General features: G+C 47.4%; 1 protein-coding gene across 3 annotated transcripts in view; it reads left to right on the top strand.

The window, feature by feature from the left end:
- Window positions 1–25698, top strand: part of LOC149371492 (vesicular glutamate transporter 3-like) — a 78646-nt gene that overhangs the window by 27406 nt on the left and 25542 nt on the right. Inside the window, exon 1 of one of the 3 annotated variants that reach the window (XM_089565725.1) lies at window positions 12130–12341. The exons of the other annotated variants lie outside the window; for them this stretch is intronic. The gene's annotated coding sequence lies outside the window, so the exon portion shown is untranslated. Of the gene's footprint in view, window positions 1–12129; window positions 12342–25698 lie in introns of those variants that run through there. 3 annotated transcript variants of the gene reach the window in all.

The raw sequence follows: 25698 nt of genomic DNA, 5'->3' as shown, positions 1-25698 counted from the left end.
CGGGTCGCCCTCCCAAAATGAGAATGCGAGAACGCTGACCGAACGGGGATTACTTTGAGCGTAGATTGCAGATTGTGCTAAATGCCTTAAAGACTTCTGCATTGTATGTGCATGTGTATGTATACCAGAATGACCGTGACGTTGCCCCAGTAAGTCGCTTGACGAACGCAGTATGCATGTAGCGGGGTGTTGGAGCTCACTGCGTACATTTTCATCTCCTTCATATGTTGGCTTTAAGACAAGTTTTAATGCGTTGGACACATGCGACATCACGTCACAAGAAACGTTCAGGCCGGCCGTGGTAGCGCAGTGGTGACGGCATTCAGGTGCTCAGCCCTTGGTCGCGAGCTCGAAATCAGTAGCGGCAGACGCATTTCAATGAAGGCTAAATGCAGGAACGTCCGTGAGATTTCAGTGCACGTTAAAGAACCCCACCCACGTGATCGAAACTATCACGCAGCCATCTCTACGGTGTGTCAGAAATGCTGCTCTTACTCGACAAATTTCACAAGTCGACATCGGTTCGTACACATCTAGTAGCGAATCTTCGAAAATGAACGAAGTGGCAGTGACGCTGCGTGTGGTTTCTAGGACTTCGCATTTCTCAGCTTTATACAGGGTTTGTAAATAAAGAGTTCAGTGCTAAACAAGGCACCAAAGGAAAGGTTTGATTTGGTTTATTGGGGTTTAAAGGGGCTGTGAAACACTGCTTGGGGAGATACCGGCTATACTTCAGGTGGATTCTTTATGTCACACAGATGCTGACTTAAAAAAGAATTACAGGAATCGACGCACAGAAACGGGAGTTATTCAATGAAGAAATTTCAAAATACAAGAAAACAAAACGCTGCCCTCAACTCGATTTTGGCGGGGCTTCCCACTCCTACTTCGCTCTCCCAGTGACGACACCTGGCGCAACCAATCAAAACAGCCTGCCAGAGCACGTCGCGGAAGTATGGCCACCATAGCGGAAGTTTGCACTCCATAGTTGCCTGCTCTCTGTAACTCGTTCTTGCTGAGACTGGCAGCGTCGTTTCCATGCCAGAGCCCCTGGTGGTGTATTTTTATTTTACTTGCTTTGCAGGGCTTTTATCTAAGACAACCAAGTTGTTTTTGTTGATCTAATATAAAACGCAGACAGTTGACAAAATGTGTCTCTATTCACACAATTTGCAGTATATTTACTGTTTGTCCAATCATCAAGCTCGCGCCAGGTGATGTCATATCCGCTGCTAAAACCCGCCACTGTGCGGTGACACCATCAGAGCCATGAATTTGTTTTTGGGAGGACATTAAAATATTAAATAACGGAATATACGCGATATTACCGACGCTAATAGCACCATTATAACTCACTGTATGCGATCAACAGGCAAAACAGTCAACTGAGATGCTGTAGTAAAGGGTTCCGGAAATTTCGACCACCTGGGGTTCTTTAACGTGCACTGACATCGCACAGTACACGGGCCTCTAGAATTTCGCCTTCATCGAAATCCAGCCGCCGCGGCCGGGATCGAACCCGTGTTTTTCGGGCCAGCAGCAGAGCGCCGTAACCACTGAGCCACCGCGTCCCGGGGACCAAAGGAAAGGGAAACACTAATTCTTGGGGGATTCAGAGGTTAATTCGGTTCGATAACCAGAGGTCATGTTATGTTATGCACGCGTGCTATCTTGACATTGTTTAAGTGGCACCATAAGGGGCGTGGTTATCAAGAAATAACTTCACCCTGGTTTCGGTCATGCTGGAAAGGAGCTATAATTAAAAAAATAAAAAAATTAAATGCAAAATAACAACTTAATGGACACCTGATCAAGCCGGAAGCCCGACCTTCGACATCTTGTCACCAAAACCGAGGGTTCACCGAATGAGCATTAAGCAAGAAGTTTTTTTTTCGCTGTGCTTGTTAAGGTTTAGCAACACAAAGAACAATAAGCTAACACAGAGGTTAGCAGATGCAGGTTGTTGGGTCTCTTGAATTACTTTATTGCGATTAATTGGTTCAGTTTTCTGAACTACATAACCACGTAGTTATAGGCTCAAATCTCTTGCTTTGGTAACGACTTGAACAATGCATACAAATGCCCTTACCGGCTACTGATGCCACCACGTCTGATCATCAGGAAGCTGTGCCGCGTTACTTTGTGTACATAGGACGAAAGCCAGTGTTCGTAGTAAAACATCTCTTTGTACCTATAAGGAGGCTTCTTCCTTGCTGTGTCAAGGATGGACTAGCGCTAGTCATGAGTGGCTCCTGCAAATATACCAACCCAAAACGTGCAAATTACAAAGAACGTAATTAGGCCTATGTTGCTTCCCATAAATTCACAGTGCAAAACTACTGTGCAGGCCTTATCAGCGTTTTACGCTAAATGTTCCACGAAGACCGCCTTAAGTCCGCTTCTGACAGGTGTTCCATTAATACCTGCCTTTACTTTGACTTATCACACGCACAACATAGCGCCGACATTAATTTTAACATGAAATGTGTATTTAGCGACAGCCAAAGATCAACCAACCAGAAACAAGTAGCAGCAGGTGGGGGTGGCTATTTGAGAGGTATACCTTATTACAGTAGAATGGAACGCCAACATAGGGTTCTCGCTCTGACCCTAGCGTGTCGGAGTAAACTAGACTCCTTCATCAAAGGGGCAGCAACAGGAAGAGCGGCAGCTAAATAGATAACACTGCATCTACTGCGTGCGCAGCGAACACCTTAAGATTGCCTGACTATCAATATTAAGTCGTGCGATAATACCAGTGAGAGTGATGCAAGATAACGCTTAACATTTCTCAGTGCGTGCTGGACGTGCCAAGACCGGACGAGCACTTTTCCTCGGAGATTCCATTCTGTCTCCAGCACCTTCCCGTAGTCCTTTTCGGGGACGCATGTCTCAAAGTGTTCGCCATTACGCTGCGTAGTTAATTCATTACTGATTATATAACTTGTATTTGTTATTAAGTTCTTTCACACACAGACATATCTCTGTCGAATGTTGTCTCCAGGAAGACAAAGTTATTGTTATTTACTGTCTTGCATATCACGATACCCCGATTACTTAATCAAAAGGAAATAAAAACAAAAACGGACCGAAAAGTTGCTGCACGGAAGTGTTGAAGGACAAACTGCGATTGAGACCGAGCTCGAAGCCACATCAGTTGTGGTGAATACCGTGAAATGTCCATGCCTCTGATGAAGTTAAACCTAATCAAACCTAAAAGGCTGCACATGTGAAGGATTCCTCTACTGAGTGGCATGATAAAAAGGATATCGACCACTTTTTATTAAAAGGGCAATGTTTGTCCCTGCTTGATCCGCAATAACATTGCACGGCTTTAGTGAAAGGCGCGGAGGGGGCAGAGAGGGTCTGTCAGGGCACACAGCCATTAGCGTAGAGCAGGACCGAAGTTTCCACGCAAGTTTAGACTTCCGGGCGCCTTGCAAACGCACACACAAAAGAACAGACACGTCATCCCCTGGCGTCGAGAAACACGCGCATCTATAAACCAAAACACGCTTGTTTCCTCCGTGAGTGGCGTGGTTCCGTGTAGGGGGGTGAGTGAAGTGGCGGTGCAGAGATGATTCTAACCTTTTCGAAAGGTCGCTGGGCCATCAGGCTTCCCACACGCAAAACCGGTGGAAACCAAACTCGATTAATCCTTCGTAATGATATTCCTCCATCCGGAGTCAGAACAAGCTGTGCGGGGGCTTGGTCTATTTAGCTGTTATATAATGCTCGTTTGCATACCCAGCTGGGCGCTCTGTGAAATTTAATCTCTAGCGAGGACAGACGCCTGTCTCATCTCATTCACATTTCTTTGCTTCTTTCCGCGCAAATAGCTTCGTTTTCCGAGCCTGGTCTTTCCTGCGTCTGTTTTAGATCATGCCGTACCAAATGGCTCCAAATCGTACGCTCCTTTGGTGTACTGTTGTTAGTTTTGTTTACTGTCACGTCTGACCCGACCGACGCAGATTTTTGCGCGTAATTATTTCTGGCTGCTTGTTCAAAGCATATAATTTAATTTCAAGTGCATCTGGAAAAAGCATCAGCAGAGCTGCGAGATTAACGCGGTTAGAAAGAGGGCACCACCGGCAGGTTAGGCGCAGTTCAAGCTGCTTGCTACAACGGACACATTGCATGCAAATGCCGCAATTAATACCGATTCACGTGTTCCTGCTGGTCAACACGCTTGCTTACGTCCCTTAATAACCAACCCGTATACCCTGTCAATATTGTTTTTGTACTTATTATAGCATTGAGAGACCCTCTTTGTGCATGCTCAGTTCAATTCAACTCAATATTTATTTGGTTCCTTGTACAACACAAAAGGGCAAAAGAAAAGAACTGTTTCGGCCCTTAGCGAACGGCTAGTAAATGGGTCAAAGTTAAAGGTGTAATTAAACAGGCATTGTATATATGTAAGGATACAAATAAAAATATTCACTATGCAAGAGGAAGCGGTACATAGATATTCACAACGGATAATATTGCACATATGAATACAGTATAAGTATAGCACTATATATACATGAGAAATACACCTTATAACTCAACATACTTATCCAAGACGTTATAATTCTTTGACACGAGAAATCAGCGACAAAAAAAGGTGCTACTTATCTAACAAGACATTTCGCCCTTCACCTGGGGTACTGACATGGGAACTGAAGCCAGGCTAGTCTTTTTGTTATCGCTAAACTTGTTATCTCTCTATGAGCAGTTTCAGCGGCTATATTTTTTTTGCGCCGAAGAGAGATTCACTGAATGTGAATTTAGCAACCAGCTCCGCCGAAATCTGGGCACCCTCGCTGCCAACCGCGAAGCGTAAAAGGTCAAAACAGAGTAAAAAGAAAATCAAATAAGAAATAAAGTATGCACTGCTTGCCCCGAAGAGAACCAAGCCGCCAGTTTTAATATTTTATGACCGGTCCGCTACAGATTCTCTATCAGCCAATTTTTGTTCGTTTGTTCCCTGTATTCCACAGACAAGAAAAAAAAAACGATAACATGTAATGCTAGAATGATAAAAAAAAAACTATTTCATCAGGTAGCCACGTTTCTTCCCTCCGATCGGAACTGAGCACCCGGAACTGCTGCCGTTATGTGTCCTCTCTTCCCAGCCAGTACCAACGAGCGTTTGAGCGTCCCACGTGGCGGCACACATGAGAAGGCTCTTTCTCGTCCCTCGATCTGTTCGAGCGAAAAATTGAAGCCGCCTGTCTTCCGCTTCATTTTTTTTTTCTTCTTACTATCACTGGGTTCACGCTGCCCACTTCTTTCTCGTCTCTCTTTATTTCGCCGGTGCTTTTATCTGTCTGCGGAAGAACTTCCTAGCGCAAGTTGCGCAACACCACGGTAGATACGAAAGACGAGGCACGAAAGTTAAAATGAAGTAAAAATAACCTCCTGGTTCACCACCGACTATGGTAGCAGTAAGTGCAATACACTAAACCGGTGAAAGCGTGTTTCTTCGCACATTGTTGCTGTATTTGTTGTGTGTGTGTGTGCGTGTCTATGTGTGCATGTGCACACACGTATGTGGCTTCATCAGCACGTTCGGGTGTTTGTTTTTTGTGCTGGCGAGCCTACCGGGAAGTCCAGGAAGTGTTCGTGAAGAGCAGTTTCGTCCAGGATGGTTAATTTTGTTATGTAGCTTTTATTTCGATTCCTCTTCTTTTTTCCTAAAAGACAGAGAAGCTGTTCTCAGGAAGAAGTTAGAAAAGTCCGGCAAGTTTAATGAAGCAAAAAAATAGGAAGTGATGGGCAGGTGCTGCCCGGCTAAATAGGTTTCAGTCAATTTCCTCTTTCACGCCTCGTCTAGTTTTGTTCCCGCGAGGAAATTACACTGCCTTTTTTTTCTTTCTTTCATCCCGCTAGAAGTTTTCCCAAAAGGTTTTTCTCTGAAGACAAGGTGCCGCATTTAACCTTATTTAGGGTTGAAACCAAGTTGCATATCACCGACTTTTGCAAACGCAGGAACTCTTATAATTTTAACGAAATTTCACAATGTTGCTCTTTCTTTTTTCGAGGTCCGGAAAAAAATTAAGCAGCATTTACCTTTGCAGTGCGTAGGTATGCTTAGTTTATACCACTTGGTTTGCACTTGCATGCATGCACAAAAGAAGCGAAAAGTAAGGAGAAAAGTAACTATAATTCACCGCAGTTTAAAATGAATTCAAATTTAAGGTAGTTGTCAGTTTAATTAGAAGGAGAAAGCAGGCGTATTTTAGGCGATGTGCCTATTACAATGACTGCTATAGGCACATCACCTTTGTGCAGTTCTGCGCGAGTTGGCATGAACCATGAAACTGGCCATGAGCCAACGCGTCGCCTCTTGCAGTGGTAGAGACATCGTCACACAAATCAGTAACTCAGGCGGTCGGTCGGTCGGTCGGTCGGTCGGTCGGTCGGTCGGTCGGTCGGTCGGTCGGTCGGTCGGTCGGTCGGTCGGTCGGTCGGTCGGTCGGTCGGTCGGTCGGTCGGTCGGTCGGTCGGTCGGTCGGTCGGTCGGTCGGTCGGTCGGTCGGTCGGTCGGTCGGTCGGTCGGTCGGTCGGTCGGTCGGTCGGTCGGTCGGTCGGTCGGTCGGTCGGTCGGTCGGTCGGTCGGTCGGTCGGTCGGTCGGTCGGTCGGTCGGTCGGTCGGTCGGTCGGTCGGTCGGTCGGTCGGTCGGTCGGTCGGTCGGTCGGTCGGTCGGTCGGTCGGTCGGTCGGTCGGTCGGTCGGTCGGTCGGTCGGTCGGTCGGTCGGTCGGTCGGTCGGTCGGTCGGTCGGTCGGTCGGTCGGTCGGTCGGTCGGTCGGTCGGTCGGTCGGTCGGTCGGTCGGTCGGTCGGTCGGTCGGTCAGCAAGCCATAAAATTTTAATACCGGTAATGGGAGCGATGGGCTCTGCCGACCCCACAAGATGGCCCTCGGTCGGTGCTAAAGGTGACCTCTTGGGCTCCTGCTGTGACACGGAATTGTACTTCCGGTTTAGAGCTGGCATCAGGGTCTCCCACTTTTGCGTGCTTAAAGCTTCTGGAGTTCTCCAGGCGGTGGCTCTGTGGGGCAGTCCCGAAAGATGTATTCCAGTGTGGCTCTCTGGCCACATTTTGAGCAATCGGGCTTGAATCGATCGTCTTGCTTGATGGGGTGCATTCTTACCGAATTTGGAAGAGTATCGGTTTGGAGTCGAAGCATTTGCCGTCAGGGCACTGCAAGGCTAATCCTGCTTGTACACTGCCACCACCACCACCACCACCACTCCACACCGCGTTTTACCAAATGAGCTTTCATAATATAGCAGATCAGGACGACAAAATAGCATGTGCTCAACTCTGCTAACGCGTTCCATCCCGAACAAATAAGGACCGAAGACTGTAATGAAAGTGCGCACTCTGAAATTAAAAAGAAAAGTGGGTTATCATTGCCATTAAGGATGATCAGCTGGAGGACAAAACAAAAAAGAAACTCTTTTAGAACTTTTCCCAGCACTGCTGTTCGACGCAAGCCTCGTTTATTCATTACCTCGCAGTATCTAATACCAGCCCGAGTTAAAATAGGCTGCGTTTCATTGCTATTTCGAAAACATGCTGGCAAAACATCCATTATTGAGTTTAGAGATGCATGTTCTCAAGTCGTAAGGTAAGTCACGTCATCGCAGTGTTTGTTGTTTCGAAGCCCTTATAATTCCTGTCCTGCCAAAGTTTACCTCTATGTTCGTGGAACTCAGTGCACATCGTGCACAGCCGCTTACATGAATTCGACCGGCGAAGATAACGAGTTAGGAAAGCGAAGAAGGAACCAGTCATTCTGAAGTGGTTCGTGTATCCGCTTGGTTGACCAACCTTGTCGAAGAGAAGCCTATGAAAAGGTCCATGCACTACAAAAGATTGGCAAAGGCAGGAATGCCGGCTCGTGCAGCCTATGCAATGCGGAGATGGCGACATATTGGTCGCAAGGCCGGAATTCCGCTCCTGGCGCAATGTCCGGAGGCCATTATACTTGTTTTCTGCCCTTCGTGGCTGCACCGAAAATGGACGACACATGGCTTCGCGTTTGCAGTGGCTTAGGGCCTGAGAGGAACGCGTTTTCGTTAAAAGGTATTTAATCGGTAAGAAAGAGGTCTAATCTAAAAGGGTAAAAAGGAATAAAAATAAAAATGCCAAAAATGCCAAAAATGCACAAAACCTTCGAAAATACTTACTCAATACGAATTAAACGCTAAATGTGCAACTAACAAGTGAGAAATAAATTATTCGTGCAACTTTCTGATGTAGCAACTACGGCAAGTTTTCGCAAGGTGTCCAACGTTTCAAGTCTAACGCTGAATTTGGGTTCAACAAGTGCGGATACGAAGATGCTGCATGTTGTTTGCGCGTCCGTCCTTGTCTCTGCTGCGAAGTTTTCGGCGCTGCAGTCATTATCTTCTCTTCGCGGTAAATTATCTGAAAAGAATTCAAAATGCTTCGCATACCAAGGTTTTGAAGTGGCCATCCAGAACATGGATTAATTCTATCATTGTTCCATTCGCCCGATTCCCCAGCATGGAATGGTAGGGAAATTGCTCACGTTGTTTTAGGAATGAGATGAAGGAAAGGTGGATATTTCACTCGAAATGAAATGGAAATAAATTACCTCGTGTCTAAACGAACACCTAGAACCACTGGAACCTCTACGAGCGTCCACTGTACAGCGCCATGCTCCTTACCTTGTACCCAGCACGCGCAAAGGAAGCCCGCGGCCTTGCTTTGCACAATTTTTTTTCGATTGATTATTTTCTTTTTTTTGAATGATAAACAAATCCTTTTATACAAGGATTGGCAGCACAGGTTGCTTGAACGCCACAGCTGTAACGTCACAACCTCAAGGACCAATAGATGTGGCACACACGACCGAATGGAAAAAGAATGTCAAAATCTAATCTGAGCCAAGTTTTATCTCGCCAGAAATAAGACCAGCGAATTAAAAGAAACGCACTTTGTTTTATTTCCCTGAATGCCCCTCCTTTCACGGGTCTAGAGGACTAGGTGGTAGAACCTCACTTGCAAAAATAGAGACAGTTAGCATTGTGCGCATCGCTACAACTCCTGCTTCCCGCGTAGCGCGCGCTGTCAATGCGCACACGTAGATCGCCTTGATGACGCCAGATGGCGGCAGGTGCACGCCTGCCACGTCGCGGCCAGTCAGAGCGTGCGCACTGGCGGCGTGCAGTACGCGCTATGCTATAAGTCTCCAATACCGTGCCAGCTAATTATCAGTGCTTTTAACTATTTAGGACGCTTCAAGTCCTTTACGCATTCCACCTGTGTTAAGTGTTCGTGCGACAAGTACCTTTCATGCTTTTCTTCGTATGAAGAACCATAAGCTAGTCACAAATGGGGTTTTAGGCAGCACTCCACAGGAGCGGGGCAAGGAGGTTAGAAATAAACACAAAAAAAGATCGCGCAGTTATGCTGTCCTCTGTCGGCTGGGTATTTCAGGAAACTTTCCATTATAGCAGCCTCTTATTCACAACCGCACACACGGAAAGGCTACAGCTTATAAGAAATTTAGTTTGACACGCTTGCTTATCAAGTTTGGCAAGACCTGCAAGGAGGAAAACGGACACGTAAAAAACTAATCATACGTGTCCTGTATCATCTACGTACAGTATTTGTCAAACGTTTAGAGCCCAGGGGGTTTGCTTCTAAGCCTCGCAGTGGGACTCCTGTAACATTCGTGGTAGTCCTACCCATTGGAGGAGGCAGGACCAGAAGTCTTCTTACCTTCAGCAAATTTGGAGCGCTGGAGATGCATTACGAACCACACAGTGTGGCTCAGAAGCAAACCCCCTGGGCTCCGAATTTTTGACAAAGGCTGTACCTTTTAATGTAGCTTCATAACTCGGAACGTTTACTCAATCGCTAACCGGCTTCTTTAAGAACCTCAAAAGTACTCTCAAAGAACGTGAGCTCTCTTTGTATTTGGTTCATGAGTATAACGCACTTTACGTTTTACGCTGGTGCCGTGGCCTCAACGCGCATAATGATGTAAAAGAGACAAAATAGTACCAAAACACAGTAAGAGGGTAAGAGGAGTGATCAAGCAAGTTTTGCATTAAAAAAGCATTGCGCTCGGAGCCCACCCTCTTTCCAGTAATTTATGAAGACGAAGTGTGGAAAAAGTTCGCAATTCATAACAGAGCTATTCGCAACACAAGTGATGAGGACTAAAATACCATAATAAATTCTTTATTTCAAGCCATTTAGACCTTGTCCGCTACTATTTCTGGAACTGCAAGAAAGCGAAAGTTAACGCTTGACAGATACGGTATCCATGCAAGATGAAAATATGGCAGTACATTCTACTGCTAGGTCGCTTGTTTCCAAAGGGTGATAGGCTTTGCTACTGACTTTCCTATGCATGCGAAGCACACGCACTTCATCCGCGACCTGCGGCGGCCGAATTTCAATGGAGGCGAAATTCTAGAGGCCCGTGTACTGTGCGATGTAAGTGCACGTTAAAGAACACCAGGTGGTCAAAATTTCCGGAGCCCTTCACTACGGCGTCCCTCATAGCCTGAGTCGCTTTCGGACGTTAAACCCATAAACCAAACCAAACTGTGTCCGCGACCGGAAAAAGTTATTAAACGGCTCATCTTTGTCACGGTTAACCTGTTCGTTGCTGTGAGCTGAAGAAAACCTATAGTCGGATACAACTTAAGAAGGCAGCGGCTTTTCCCCGTCAAAGGACCCCCCCTCCAGCCAATGGCGTCATCCAATTCTCATGACCCCGGTAGCGTGACAATGCAGGGAGCGGTGCCACAATGGAGATAGGGGTCTATCCTCGACTGTGGAAGGAGAGGACTCACCTAACTTGTTTGGACTACACCCATTTCAAGCGGTTTTGATAAATTGTGCGCAAAAACGAAAAAAGGATTTCGTCTGCAAGTTCCCTTTATTTTAAAATTCATGTGATCATGAAGGGCGAATGCGATTGCTCGTCGCTGTAGTAGTGCGAGGGTGTATACTAGATGACCAGGAAATTCGGGAAACAAGCTAAGAGTAACAGCTTCCTCTCACCGACTACATTCTTCGAGCTTACCTGCTGTCCAATAATGAAAGTGGTCGGTTACCATTGCCAAGCCGCGCCATGCAACCTCTCACCCGCAGAGCTTTCCCACATCCATTGCATTTTTTCTTAAGAAAAAGGGAGAGTTACTTTGGAAAGAACCGGAAGAAGACAAAGATAACGCTGAAGCTTCGATGCCTCCTTCCTTCGTTGTGTCATATTTGCTATTCCATCGAATGACTGCCGCATGCGCTGAAAGAAAGACGGGCGAAGCCGGAACAGGCAACCGTGAAGAAGAACAACGACAAATAGAAGAAAAGCGACCTGACGAAGGTGTGCGCGCCACAATATAGCGAATGAAGACGTTGGGGCACATTCTTATAAACGTGATGTGGAGGAGCGGCTACGGCCTCTTCATTTTCCATCTTTTCCCCCTGGTGCAAACGCGCACGCTCGAACACACTGTTTTCTGCTTGATTACCTCCGTATCGGTATAGTAACCTACTTCCAGCCGAGCCGTTCAGGCGTATACGACCGCCCGCAGATACGTGAATAGGGAACCAGCGACGAGAACAGATTAGGGGAGTGGCACAACCTGCGCACTTGCGCTAGTCCCGCTCGGCGGGAAAGAGAAAGTAGGGACACAAGGGAGAGCCTGTACCGCGCTCGGAACGATCTGCGCGCGATGAGGAGCGGAGGGCGTGGGATGGATGCAGTGATGGGGGATGCCGACAGGGAACCGACCCTCATTCTTGCACACACACAGCGCGTACGGCTCGCTGTTGATATCGGCAGTGCAGAAAGAGGAGCAAGCGAGAGAGAGGAGGAAGGAACTTTGGGGAGGAAAGGAACCGAGAAAGGGAAAGGAATAGAGAGAGGGAAAGGAGAGGAGTCCCGCGGAGGTGGGGAAGAGGCTGCAGCGCAGGAGGAGAGCGGGCCCGCGCAGCTGTTCGATCGAAGAACCTGGCCCCCGGTGCTTTGCAGCGACGGCGGCGTCGGCGACGTTGCAGCGCAGTCGTTTCGAGCAGCAGCGGCGGCAACGGCCAGCTTCATCCTCCCTCCCTCGCTCTCGCTCGCGCCCCTCCTCTCGCGCTTGCGCATCCCGGAGGATGCTGGGATTCGGTCGCCATCACGACTCTCCCGACGCATCCCGTGACCCCCTCGTCCACCGCGCCGCGCGCACGCCGGCACGCGTCGTCGACACCTATATACCAACGGCGGCTGCGGCCAGCTGCAGGTTGCCGCCGCCTCTGCATCTGCTGCCGCTGCTACTGCACTCCCCCGCAGCGCGCTGCTACTGTTGCTGTTAAGAGGTGAGTGGCTAGCTTCTGTCCCCGCCGAGTTCCTGAATAGGCTCGCATCTCGTCGCGGTTCCTTGCACGCGGGACCGAGCCGTTCGCTCCGCGGCTGGCTGCATTGGCACAGTGGAGGTGGTGCAGTCGTCTTGCAAGTGCGGTACAGGCGCGTGATGGGCTCAGACGCTCGCTTGAGCGCTTGGCTGTCGCTGTGCTGTTCGCCGGGACCTATTAAGTCGGACCACCATGCGCTGGAGCGGAGCCACCGTCTTACTGCGCGCGTAAGTAGAGAAGCCAGCAAGCTAGCTCGCGCGCTATGTCTTTGAAACCGTGCACATTGTGAGAAGGAGCGTGGTCATATAATCGCCGGGAGGCCGAGGTGCTTCGGCTGCAGTGCTGCGTCAGTCTTGTGGCGTCTACGCTCAGAAAAACAAAAATGCAGCGGATGCTCTCGCTGGGACAAGCACCCCACCTAAGCCCTAGCAATGCTGGTTGCAGTACTACTGTTAGGTGTGCTTGTAGCGCTTGTACTTCTGCAGCGCAGTCCCAGAGCGCTTCGGAGGTTAGCGAGGGACGTTCACCTCATAGGACGCAGGTTGCGCGAAAACAACAGCACGTCATGTGTTTTTATTTTTCCGTTACTTCGCACCTTGCGGGATGACAGGCAGACGTCAGTGCACAACTGCGTACATACCTATATGGTACATGTAGTTGTCTCTACCTTCTGTTCCCATGCTTAAACGAAGCTAGATGTATAAAAACTCTTACGCAGGGCAAGCTCTGAATCAGCTGGGGATGCAAAACGTTAGGAAGCCTCATTCAGTAGCGCAAATCAAGGTTTGTGGCGTCTTCGAGTGGCTGTAGCCTGAGGTTACCGCACTGTTCGCATTTGTTATTTTTTTACTTTATCAATTGAATGGTTCATGAGTTTGACCTTGTTCGACGTCATTGCGCGCACGTAGCCCGTTGGTGCCTCGATATTCATTTCGGGAGAAGGAAGAATGGATAATCTCTAAGGAAATCTGTCTCTCTCTCCAGTTAGCTCTTGGCGATGGCTTCACCACCATGACCGCCCCGCGGTGCACGGAGGAACAGGCTACACGGCTCGCCTTCCCGTCCGCGATGAAATCTTATGCATACGAGCTCGCGTGCAAGTGCACGCGCACATTCGTGAGATTGCGCTGATATGCGTTTTCGGTTATATAAAATGACGTAACGGAAGTGGTCCACACGTGGACGCGCTTTGCTTTACTATATTATCTTCGGCATGGTTGTTGAGACTCCTTGCATTCATTTTCTTACGTGCGAAAGCAACTTTACGGGGCATGAAAGATGGCGGGTGCACGGGTGAGGTATCATTTCCATCACAGTCTAATGTGAGCGCGAAAACACTATTCCGGTGGGTAAACCCCGAGCAAGACCTTGCCGTCTTTGTATGGTTGCGGTGTTGTTCGGTTTCTGTCAAGTGAAATAAATGAATACAATAAATATCCGCGACATGGATTCGAAACCGCGGAGGCCCGAACAGGTCAGCTTCGCTGGCCACTGTGCGAGAGCATTATATGCTATCGCCACATCCGATCACGCCTCGTGTTAAAGTGCAACACATAATCGCGCTGTGCATTACACATCGTATCCTTCTTCGTCAACTAATACTACTATCAAACTAATATTCGCGTTTTGAACTATGTAGTGGTAGTTACAAACGATGTGCGCTGCATACGTTGGCGTCGACAACGTTGCGGCAGAAACAAGGCGCTAGAGCAATACTCGTTGGAATTGACAGCACTGCTGCAGAAACGCGACACTGGAGCATAGGCTGCCGGCGCACATTGGGTAAATTGGCATCGACGATGAAAGAGTTGAAGGCGCGTATAACTGGCTCCCTGGGTCAGCGGACACCTCAGTCGCGCTTTCAGGTACGCGCTGGTGGTGTCGACCAGCAAGAAACTGTGCTTTCGTACAACACTTCTTGCTTAGCAGAGTTAAACCACCAGCTATTTTTTACCTTGAACCCAAATCTCAGCTCAGTGGCGACTGTGTAATTCTTGTCACACCGATATGAACCCGCCACGGCCGATGTCGAACTTTTGACCTTGTGCTCAACAACCTGTCGAGATAGCCACTAAGCCACCACGGCAGGTTATGTTCGCAGTGTCTCCATGGGTCCGTCGTCTATAAAGGTTGTCATGTCCAACATTCTGAGACAAAAAGTTTGAAACTTGGGAAACTATAAGATACGGTTATGCAGATATTGATGGTTTTGGTCCGTTCTTCTGATATGTAGCAAAAATCTTTCTTTTAAAGTATTTTCGCCGGTCGCATTGTAGAGTTAAGACTGTCATAGAAAACTAATGAAGAACGCTTTTGAAGATAGCAAAAAGTTAATAGAAGAAAAAAATGCAAGACTACCTTCGGGTGACCTCCGAATATATTAATCGTTGCATCGAAATCTTTCATTATATGAAAAAATTCCATCAATTCATTGTTTCCCCCTCAAAGATGCTTTTGCCCACAATTGTTGGGAATGAGCACAAAAGAATTGCGGCCAGTACAGGAAACAACTTAGCATGCGGCAAAGCACGGCATGTTTAATGCTCCTGTTTGGAAGTCACTCCTTATGCCCTTATAAAAATGGTCTATAGACACTCTGTAGACTTTTTATGGACTCCTTTGCCTTTTTATAGATATTTATTTTTGTCTATTCATAGTCTATAGACTGTCTATAGACAAAAGTCTACCAAAAGTGTATGACCATAAATCTATAGATTGTCTACATACTGTCATAACATCTGTATTGCCAAAAGAGTGTTCTCTAGGATTTGACTATAGCGAGTCATAGACCTTATAGACAGAAGTCTAAAGACAGACTGTCTAAAAAAGTTTTTTTAAGGGCGAGACCCATTCTTCGATCGACTGTCTGAGCAAGTTAAAGGCAGAGAGCTTGCAGTTATTTCGCCAACTTCCCCGCTACGCATCACATGCACGCACAGTCGTCGCTGAAAACGTATGCGTCGCAAAGAATCCTTCGTGACGGATTGACTACGTGTAGCGTTCACTCCCGTCAACATCATAGCGTTTCTCTTCCAGCACCTATGACGCCCGTGATGTGGTTGTCAGAGGCTGCGCTCAGTACGCGTAGAGCACACGCAGAGTGTTTGTCATACACGCGAGAAGCCGTACACGACACGCCGAGCCAGCTGTGTCTCGAATGGAGTGAGCTGTTCAAAACACCGCGCGTCAACACCTGGATCAAACTTCTCGTAGTTATTTTTGTCGTTTTCGGCCGTTTGCCTTTGCAGTCCTTGAAAATGAATCTTCTTTTTTTACTGACATGGATGCAGGAACTTATCTAAGTCACGTGAGCGCTAATAATTCCGTTGCCACCTTTGAAAGCACACTAGTGATAGTATACAACGCACTGGTGGGTACGAGGAAGTAGTCAAGCATTACAGTAAGAAAAAAGGAAATTTATGCGCAGGTGGGAAAAACTAAAATAGAAAGAAAACATGCTAAGAAGAGTGCGGCTGCTTTAAATGTATCGTGAAAAAAATCCTTTTAATTTATATCAAGCCCTATTGTGTATGTCAAAACTGTATCGCAAAGGCATATATTCTGTTGCTTCATTGCCAGCGCCGCAGCGTTGTCATTAATTTTTGTGTGTGTGTGTGCGTGAGACGGGGCACATGTGTAATTTTCGCACATCTGTAATTTGTAAAATAAAAAAATGGTTATCGAAAGAGAAGAAAAATTAAAACAGCTTTTAAGTATGCTGGGATCAGATTTGTTGTCAGAGTGACCCTCAGTAGCATGCAGTAATGACCGACACGTTCTCAATTCTCCAGCACTTTTCATTCCTTCGTGTCCTTTTGAGCGTATTGCTGAACGAAGGACACCAATTCGCGATGTTTATGGTATTTTTAGCCAAACGCATAACACAATGTGATATTGAAAAGAAGTGCAACCACTCGCCTCTAAATACGCCCGTTTACTATTAATAATATTATCATTACTCCTGACGACTTACTCTTTCTTTCTCCACACAGCAGGGGAGTTTTCTTCGAACTCTTGTTTTGTATTGAATGCGGCTGCGATTCACATACTTAAGCATACCGCACAGCGATACCTGTGGCATGGTTCGAGAAAGAATTCACACTTCATGGACAATCTCAATCAAAATTCCTTCACACTGCATTACTTGAGCCAATTTTAGTTATGCGTCATATTTATAGGTGTCGCTGCCCTCATTTTTAAGTGCAGTAACCCAATCTGTATAGCTTTATTAGGATACCAAAGAGGAGTTTCAGGTAAATCACAGAGTAAACTTTTCTCTCTTTGTATGCGGCTGGCTTGAATGCCTTTGAATAATCCTTCCTGCAGTTTCTGCAGTCTATAGACTGTCTATACTACACTGTCTACTGAAAATTTTGTAAGCCAAATGCACTGTTTGAATGCGACGGAGCTTAATCAGGTGAACCCGACGCGGAGCTCCACCTTATTGGGGTCGCAGTAGGACGCCAGCCGCCTCAGCCTGTCGCTTTAAAATCTTATCAACTATACGACGAGAGCGCAGGGCATCGAAAAGGAAAATTCGCCGTTTATCAATTCTACGGCATCTTACCCGTCCTGCATCCCCGGAGAAGATTTACAATTATAATTGTGCGCTCCAGTTCGAGTACGCGTGGGTCGGCGTGGGTGACGGCCGGCGACTGTGTATCTGCGCGCCGTCTTCTTCGTGGGAAAGTACCCCAAGAGCGGATGCGTACGGCCGCACTGTCGGAACGCGACGCGAGGAAATTGCAGCAACGAGGCGACGGTCGCCGCTCTTTAACCCTCCGCTCAGTGCAGCAGGGATGGGAGCAGAACTAGAGAAGTGGAAAAAGAGATTGGGGGGGGGAGGCGACTGCATGGTGTTTGCTGGAGAAGGAACTAAATTGCCACCGCATCTACAAAGCATCCTGTAAAGTACTTGACGTTGCTTAAGAATGCTCTCGTAAAGGGTCTGCATAAGCATAGGAAAAACCTCCAAGACACTAGGGACAGGAACTTCGGACATTACAGAGCCTCAGAGCGTTTGGGACAGAACCGAGTTGTTAAGTATAACTAAAAAGCAGATATCCCTACAACGCAGATATGCCATTAGAGGGGATACTTATGAAACAGCGAACCAGGAAATTACTTCCGGAACGAATATACACTACGCATGCGAAGTCTTGGAAACGTCGGGCCCGCATATGCATTTGATTTGTAATTAATCTAGCTATGTTCGTGTGTAGTTCCCGGTTATGGGCGGGCATGGCGGTGGGGGCGAACTTGGTTCGAGAGGCTTTGTTATACCACGTGACGCGTTATGCTCAGGCAGGACAAATAGTTCACCTACAATAACTAAATTTCTTATCAATTCTGCCTTCATTCGAAAAGGTATTCGGTGAATTTTGCGGCTCGAAAAAGGAAAACTACATGGAAAATAATTTTGCTACTTGTTGATTCTTGACAAATGATCTCTGACTGCCATGTAATTAAGTTTTTTTTTTCCCCCACAATGTTTCGACGTGCACCTAGGTGTGGCCTAAATGGTTACGAGGTACTGCTCACAAATTCCGACGATCTTAAGCACTCCTCATGTTGGCAACCCTGGGAGCGAGCAATGAAAACCGTGGTACGAAAAGATGTGAAAAAAAAAAAAAAATAGAATACAAGGTTGCGGACTGAGTGGTCGCAAATGCCGATCAACGAAGAATCACATGAAGAAGAACTTGAATGTGTACGCGATAATCAGCAACGAAACATATCTGTATCCTGTTCACGCCTCGTTTAATTTCTTTTTGAGCTGCGCTGATCCGAAAAGTGGATCATTACCTAGTCCGAAAAGTGGATAATTACCTAGTCACTGAAACAGCAGAGCCCCCCGTTTGAGTTCAATGTGAAAAAAAAAGAAAAAAGAAATCGCTGTAGAGTGTAAACGTTCGGATTAATATTACAGCACGCTCCCTTGTGGCGCGTACTTTATCTTGACTCATGCTTAGGGAGCTGGCAGTGAGGCGCCGTAGTACAAGATCGGGGGCATAAACAAAAGATATAACAGGCGCTTACTACGATGATATGGCAGGTGGTCACCGCTAGCTGGTTAGCGAAATGGCTGACGAAACATTGACGCATTGCATAATGAGTTTGGTGATGGTTTCTGCGGTGATGATGGTTGTATTAAAAGATGAAAATGGTTTGGTTTGTTTTGATTCATGGATTTTAACGTCCCAAATCGACACAGGCTAGGAGGGACGCCGTAGTAGAAGCCTCAGGATCATTTTGGACACCTGGGGTTCTTTGACATGCACTGACATCGTACAGTACACGGGCCTCTAGCATTCTGCCTCCATGGAAATGCTACCGCCGCGGCCGGGATCGAACCCTCGTCTTTCGGATCAGTAGGCGAGCACCATAACCTCTGAGCCACGGCGGCGGCGAGATGAGAATGGGTATTATTGCTTTAGACCTCAGCGTTTGTTGGCTTGGTGCCCTATCCGTTTCTAGCATCGTTATTGTAACTTTTTTGTTGCCGAGAAATGAGTGGACATATGCGCAATAGCTTTTGCGTTCCACTGCGTGCTGTACTCCAGGTCAGGTTGGCGCACCTGTTCCGTGACTGCGTTTGAGTGGTTTCGAGAGTTAAGTCCCCTGACGCGGGTTTAACTACGAATTGCGCGTGCTTCATGACGTCGACTTTGAAGTCGCTACCAAGGACGACTGGCGAGGTGTGATCGAAACCGGCGAGGGTGGACTTGAAGAGTTTGAGTTAGTTTTTCTGACAGGTGTTTCGAAGAGTTTGACGGCGTCTGGTTATGACGGCTCACCTTACTCGATGACGATAAATGCGGCACGAGGCACGGAGTGCGCCCGGTTTGGTCACGTTTGGTCACGTGATCATGGGCGGGTCAAGTAAGGAGCCTAGGCGCGGGAGGCCGACGTCGACAACTACGCTAAGTCGGGGCAAGTAGGCTAAGCTAGCTAGAGCTGTATAGAAGGAAAGACTCGTAAACGGCTCAAACACTGTGACGCTCCTCTTCGATAGCTAATGGCCTGAGCGCTTCGTCGATGATCGCCCTGTACACTCGTGCGCCTGTAGTGTAATCTGTCTGAACGGGAGAAGCGATGAAGTGCGGTAAGGTTTTTTTTTTTTCGTACGTGCTTGGCTCTCACCAATCTTGCGCACTGTTTTACCTTGTAGCCGGAGTTGTAACTTGAGGTGGTTTTTAAGCTTAACTGACGACACTGCGGTCCTCGTTTGCGACAAAACTTTTTCTGCACACATATATATCTATCGCTTGCTTTTGCGTTCACCTCCCCCTCTTCACAGCGAAGCAGATGAATAAAAAACAAATGTCGCGCGCAATGCCATCAACATGAAAACACAGAGCACCACTTAAAGGGAAGCTGAAACGGTTTTTTGAGAATTCGAGGTTATTCACGAATTCAAATCTATCAAGCTTCTAGATAAAGCATGAAAAGTATTTTTGCACTAGCATTTCAAATGATGTCATAATCATCGATTAAAACCGCGACGATATTTAGGCTTCTTCTCACTACGTTGGAGGAGTGCGGGGAAACTCGGCAGTGACGTCATTGTTGCCGAAATTTCATATGTCCGCTGCTTACGCCTGCATGCTGCTGCTGTGTGTCTTCAGGTGGCGCCAAACAATGCATGGTGAGCTTCACCTTCGATGGCGTTGGTTTTCTTCCATGGAATAACCGTTTCTTCGCTGGAAACGTAGGGCTGTCATATGTGACGTCATTATCGGGGCCTCTACCCGTCGCTGTGCACTTCAGAGAAGCCTGAACGCCGACGGCGACTTTATTTGGCGATTACGCTCCCATGTTAAATGCTAGAGCAAAACGATTTCGCAGGCTTTACGTGCACGTTTTGCACATTGGGCAACCTTAAACTCATCGAATTCTAAAACCGCTTCAGTAGCCCTTTAAGCACGGCAGACGTTTCATCAGCTGACATGCGCCAACAGCTAACTCAAGTAGAGTTTTAGACATTTCGCAAACGTTAGACGCGTGTCAGCATAACCCTTCATGCGTCCCAAACACCCAATCAGATGCGGGGGCACCGGTCATGAAGTACTGCCGTCGCTAAGGTTCAAAAGGATGAGGAAGAAGAGAAGGTTGAGAAAAGGGGTTCAGGGAAGCATACTTTCGTTTGTTTTACGCATCGCGCGCGTGCGTCGATGGGAGCATCAACAAAAAAAAAAAAGGAGAAACGAAGTAAGAAAGTAAAGACGAAAAGATAGCACGCACGTGGTCCTTGCTTCAGAATAAGTGCTTTGAACTTGGTATTACACGCGCTCGCGGCAGCCAGCCACCCGCCGTTTTCTAGGAGGGAAACAGCGGAGAGCGCTGGACGCCTTAAACTTTTGCCCTGAAAATGCGGCCCAGCGGAGACGTGAAAGGGACGTATTGCAAGTCAGCTGCCAACTTGCCGGGACTTACGCAACAACAGCCGCGTGTGCTCGAATGCGCCTTGCACTGCACGAGAGACGCGTGTCTCAGTTCAATAGCCGGCTGGCTTACTATGAGAAAAGAAAAGAGAAGGAAAGAAAAGGAAAATAAAACCAGAAAAAAAAACTACCAAGCGTTCGAAACGGTGGCCATGACAGCACCTCTCTTGGGACCGGGCGAAACAGAGGAAGAGGGAAGATCAGGCTTTACCTCTCTGGATTTGACCACGCTCTCTTCTCTGCAAAGAGTTTTTTTTTCTTTTTTTTTCTTCAAGTTTTAGGGCTCACCACTGGTGAATTTTCGCTTTTTTTTTTTTGCTGAATGCTGGTTGTACACTCAGGACATCACGTAGTAAAGCTCAGATATTTCGAACTCGCTTAATTCGAGCGTCTGGTCTATTACAACTACTGCTGCAGTCCCGTCAATATGAAAAGAATCGAAAATGCTAGCTTAATTTAAACTTAGGATAATTTTAAGAAAATTTTGGTGCCTTTTGAGCTTTTCTATGCCAATGTCGCTCCCTCGGTCGGTCGGTCGGTTGGTCGGTCGATCGGTCGGTCGGTCGGTCGGTCGGTCGGTCGGTCGGTCGGTCGGTCGGTCGGTCGGTCAGGATCATAATGAGAAATATGAAATGTGTGAAGAGTCACACAAAAAGATTTTTGCAAGATGAAGGCAAGTTATTAAACATGCTTGGTTTGGAAGCGCCTTGAAACGACGCTGAAGTTTTGTCTCCGAGATTTGCCTTTTTCTCAGAAAATAGCTGGCGTGCGCGATGGTAGAGTGCAGTTATAAACGTTCACGGTGCTTTGGTGTGACGCATAATTATACCGCGCTGTTTCTGTTCTCTTCCACTGAAGCAGTAATGGATATGCTCTCTTTTTCTTTTGCACAAATGCGCAAAACAAGCAGGAATATGTGACATTCACCCTGCGTGACGGCACAGCGGCAGTGCTATACCATAGATTCAGCAAAGCATGGCGATACATTGTGGGAAGCAAACCAAAAATGACTGAAATATTTCACGAGCACTCTCAAGTTCCGAAAAAATAGATTGCTACAACCTATTGTACATGACGAGAGCTGAAGTAGAGAGGCCCCTTAATCCATCCGTGCAGTTTAATTGCCGGCATCTCAGTCGTTCCTGCGTAGATGGATAATTTTTAATTCTGCCTCTATCGAGCTGCGACTGCCGCGGCCAGATGTAGAAGAGACATCTTCAACCAACTGGCTTCTTAGCGACGTCGAGGTACAGCGAAAGTTGGTAGAGTCGGGGGCGAGGACTTCGATGAGAATGTATTCTCTAATCATTGTGTAAAATGATTTAGTAAGTATTTGTTGCTTTCTTTTTTCAACGTAGCTCACACTGTAAAATGAGCGATATATGCCGCATTACACTGTGTCTCGCCCGAGATAAGCCACTTAAACGGAGACATGGTTTTAGGGCGGAGGCCTTTAATGCCTCATCGTTGTAAGCAGCTGTCGACAGAAATGTCACGCTTTTCAATTGGTCGAAACGGTCGTGACGTCACAGTGCGCGAATTTAAAACAGGGCCAATTGTACTTTGGTTAGTAATCTTGCAACCAATTAAAGGGATCGTATAGTGACACTCCAAGTAAGTGGGACTGAGTTTAGTTAATTACTTAATTACAAAATTAGCCTAATTAACCTTTCTAGTCAGGCCAGATAAATAAATAAAACCGAGTAGGAAATTGGTCGAGCTCGGGAATCGAACCCCGGTCTCCGGAGTGCGAGACGAGCATTCTAACCACTCCGCCATGGCCGCTTTTTTTTTCTTTATTGCCTTCAAAGGCGTGGGAATACAGTGCATTACAACATATGTGACTATTTACATGGCTATTTACATGGCTACAGCACTCCTCGCTTCCAGCGACCATTCCAACTTCTTCAGTTGGGATAGATTCTGGAAAAGGGATACAATTTCTTCGTCAAAACCTCGGTCTTTTAACACATCGTAAATTTTCAGGACACTCTCAACAAAATATTGATACACAGATCTGGCTCCAGGATCGCAATGGCGATATGCCATGGCACTACGCCACACTGCATGCAAGCCAAGTAGAAAAATGGTGTCATATAATATGACTCCGCCATGCCCGCTCGATGGTTTGGAATGAACAAAGGCGCGTCTAGTGAATACGGTGTCTTTGCTCACTCCCATCTTCCTCCCTTCCCGTTACGGCGAGGTTTAGGTGTCCGCCGAGATATGAGAGACAGGTACATTTCCTTTCCTCAAAAAACGATTTACCGGCGAGACCCGAACGGGCGATGGCGTTCTATGGAGTCCCAGGCAGCGATGCAGAACTCTGTCACGTTCCACTTTTAGAGGCGAAGCTTAACATCTTAACCACACATCAGTGACACAAACAGCAACACCGCGCTTAAGGCTTTCGCCTCACCACACTTTGGGTCAACAAAGTGCCTCCCTGAATTTTTTTATTTCTTCAGTCACAAACCTTTGCGAGGAGCAGTGAAGCGTTGAAAACAGGGAGCATGCCAAGGCTGAGGATTTCGAAACTCCGTCTTTCAGCTCGGTGCAGCCGACGCGCGAAGCCCAAGTCATTCTTGCAGCTGTCGAGGAGATTGGACTTTTCAGTAAAAAGGGTTAGAAAAAGAGTTGCAGGAGACTGGGTATACGTAATGTGCCGCAACGTCAAGGCAGCGGGGCATACAACACACGGTTTTCCAAGCCCGGGAAATCTCAAACTCTGAAGGCCAGAGCTGCGAGCCTAGTTTCCGCTCCAATTCGTCATGCCTTTTTGAAGTGTCGTGCCGAGGGCGACTCTCGAGTGACTCCCTGGCATTGCACAATGTGCCTCCTTTATGTGCGCAGTCCTTTTATGTGCGCCTGTTCTCCTTTATGTTCTCGGTCGTCGTTCGTGCGCCTTCGCTTTTTTTTTCCCACGTGGCGTTATGTTCATTGTTTTTGTTTTCGGTTCTTCGTGGGTTTCTGCGATTCAAGCTAATGGGCACACCGTCTCTTTGCGGGCTCACCTATTTGCTCGCTCTCTTTTTGTATGTGTGGCATTTGTGTTAATTTATTATGATAACGATAAGCTAGATTCATGCTTTATTAAATGAATTTGAATGTCCCTTCGTTGGTGTGAAGTGTATGGTTTATTGGGGGGGGGGGGGGGGGGAGGGGGGTTAACGTCCCAAAGCAACTCAGGCTATATGAGAGACGCCGTAGTGAAGGACTCCGGGAATTTCGACCACCCGGGGTTCTTTAACGTGCACTGACATCACACAGCACACGGACCTCTAGAATTTCGCCTCCATCGAAATTCAGCCGCCGCGGCCGGGATCGAACCCGCGTCTTTCGGGTCAGCAGCCGAGTGCCGTAACCACTGAGCCACCGCGGCGGGGCGGTGTGAAGTGTAGTACTCAATGATATTTTCGTCGCATGTAAGACTTCTTCGCCACTGCCTGCTGAGTCCAAATTACACTTCAGGGTTTGCTAACAGATAGGTCAGGGACCATTTAGAAGTTCCTAGCCGTGTTCGTGTCAGAATCATCTCTGCCTCCATTTGCTGGTTAGTACATAGCTGCACTGAATTGAACTGATGTTTATTTGCGTCATATCACAAGACACAAGAAGCGCGAGAAAAAAAGCTGTCTCAAGGACAACTTGACAAAGCCCCGCGCAACCATAGCGGAATCACTCAACAGTGACAAAATAGCTCAGTGGCAAGGAACAACAAATGACACAGCAATGGCCGTAATAACACATTCACATCGCATACGGCGCAACAGAGTCAAGCGTAAAGAAAGAGGGAAAACTGTCCAAATAACGGAAAGAAAAAAAAATGCACAAAGAATTTAAATTAACGAGCCTTTCTATCAGATTCCCAACATTACGATTAGAGGCGCGTGTTGTGTGGAGCAGGGAGCCCTTCCGGGTCCCTGTTACCGGCAAGCAACACATTAAACCAAACCGCCCTGTGGCAAACCTGCGTGCGCCTTCCCTCGGTTAATGCGCGGTGTCGAGCGTCGGCGAACAAACAGTAACCGGCAGCGACCAACAGAGCATACCCCTCTCCCTCTAACGGCGTTCCTGGTTTCGTCATCAACCGTGCGACTGGGGTTCGGAACTGTTCGTCGAGTGCGGCAGGGACGGTTGGGAGGGAAGCATGAGTGATGGTGCGATTGATACTGACTAGCTTGTGAGCAGCTGAAGGAGGGTCCACAGCTCGATGCTGAGCGGGCAGCGGTGTCCCGGGGGCGGTTCGACTTTGGCAGGCCCCGGTTGCGTCACAGGTCGAAGACAAATGGTGCAGATGGGGTGACGTGCCTACGCCGTATAGGCACGGACGAACAAGGAACTGCCGTACGTCTCATGATCAGCGTAGACATTCGGGTTTAACTGAGCAGAAAAACATAACTATGTACGTACACTTCTACTGGTCCTACATTGGGTGCTTAAAAATAAAAAGAAAACAAGATGTTTGTGCAGATGATCAGCTCTGTTACTGCCAACGAACTCTCAGGATAACTGTAGTGGTTCAACAGTGTGTCATGTCTTTTTGTTTTCGAAGGGATAAACGAAGGCAGAACTAGAAATAAGTACTCTCCATCAGAAAGAAATAAACTTTAGATACGCGTATCATAGTGCCAAAAAATTTGAGCCGAGGGAATGGGCTTTCAGCTCCCCTTCGGTTTGGTCTATGGGGTTTAACGTCCCAAAGCGACTTAGGCTATGAGCGACGCCGTAGTGAAGGGCTCCGGAAATTTCGACCACCTGGGGTTCTTTAACGTGCACTGATATCGCACAGTACACGAGCCTCTAGAATTTCTCCTCCCAAGAAATTCTAGCCGCCGCGGCAGGGATCGAACCCGCGTCTGTTGGGTCAGCAGCCG

The sequence above is a fragment of the Amblyomma mixtum genome, chromosome 1 (genome assembly GCF_055824585.1).
Source record: "Amblyomma mixtum isolate Tamu chromosome 1, ASM5582458v1, whole genome shotgun sequence".
Taxonomy (NCBI): domain Eukaryota; kingdom Metazoa; phylum Arthropoda; class Arachnida; order Ixodida; family Ixodidae; genus Amblyomma; species Amblyomma mixtum.
The sequence above is the reverse complement of the archived record's forward strand: the minus strand, read 5'-3'. Positions and strand labels throughout refer to the sequence as shown.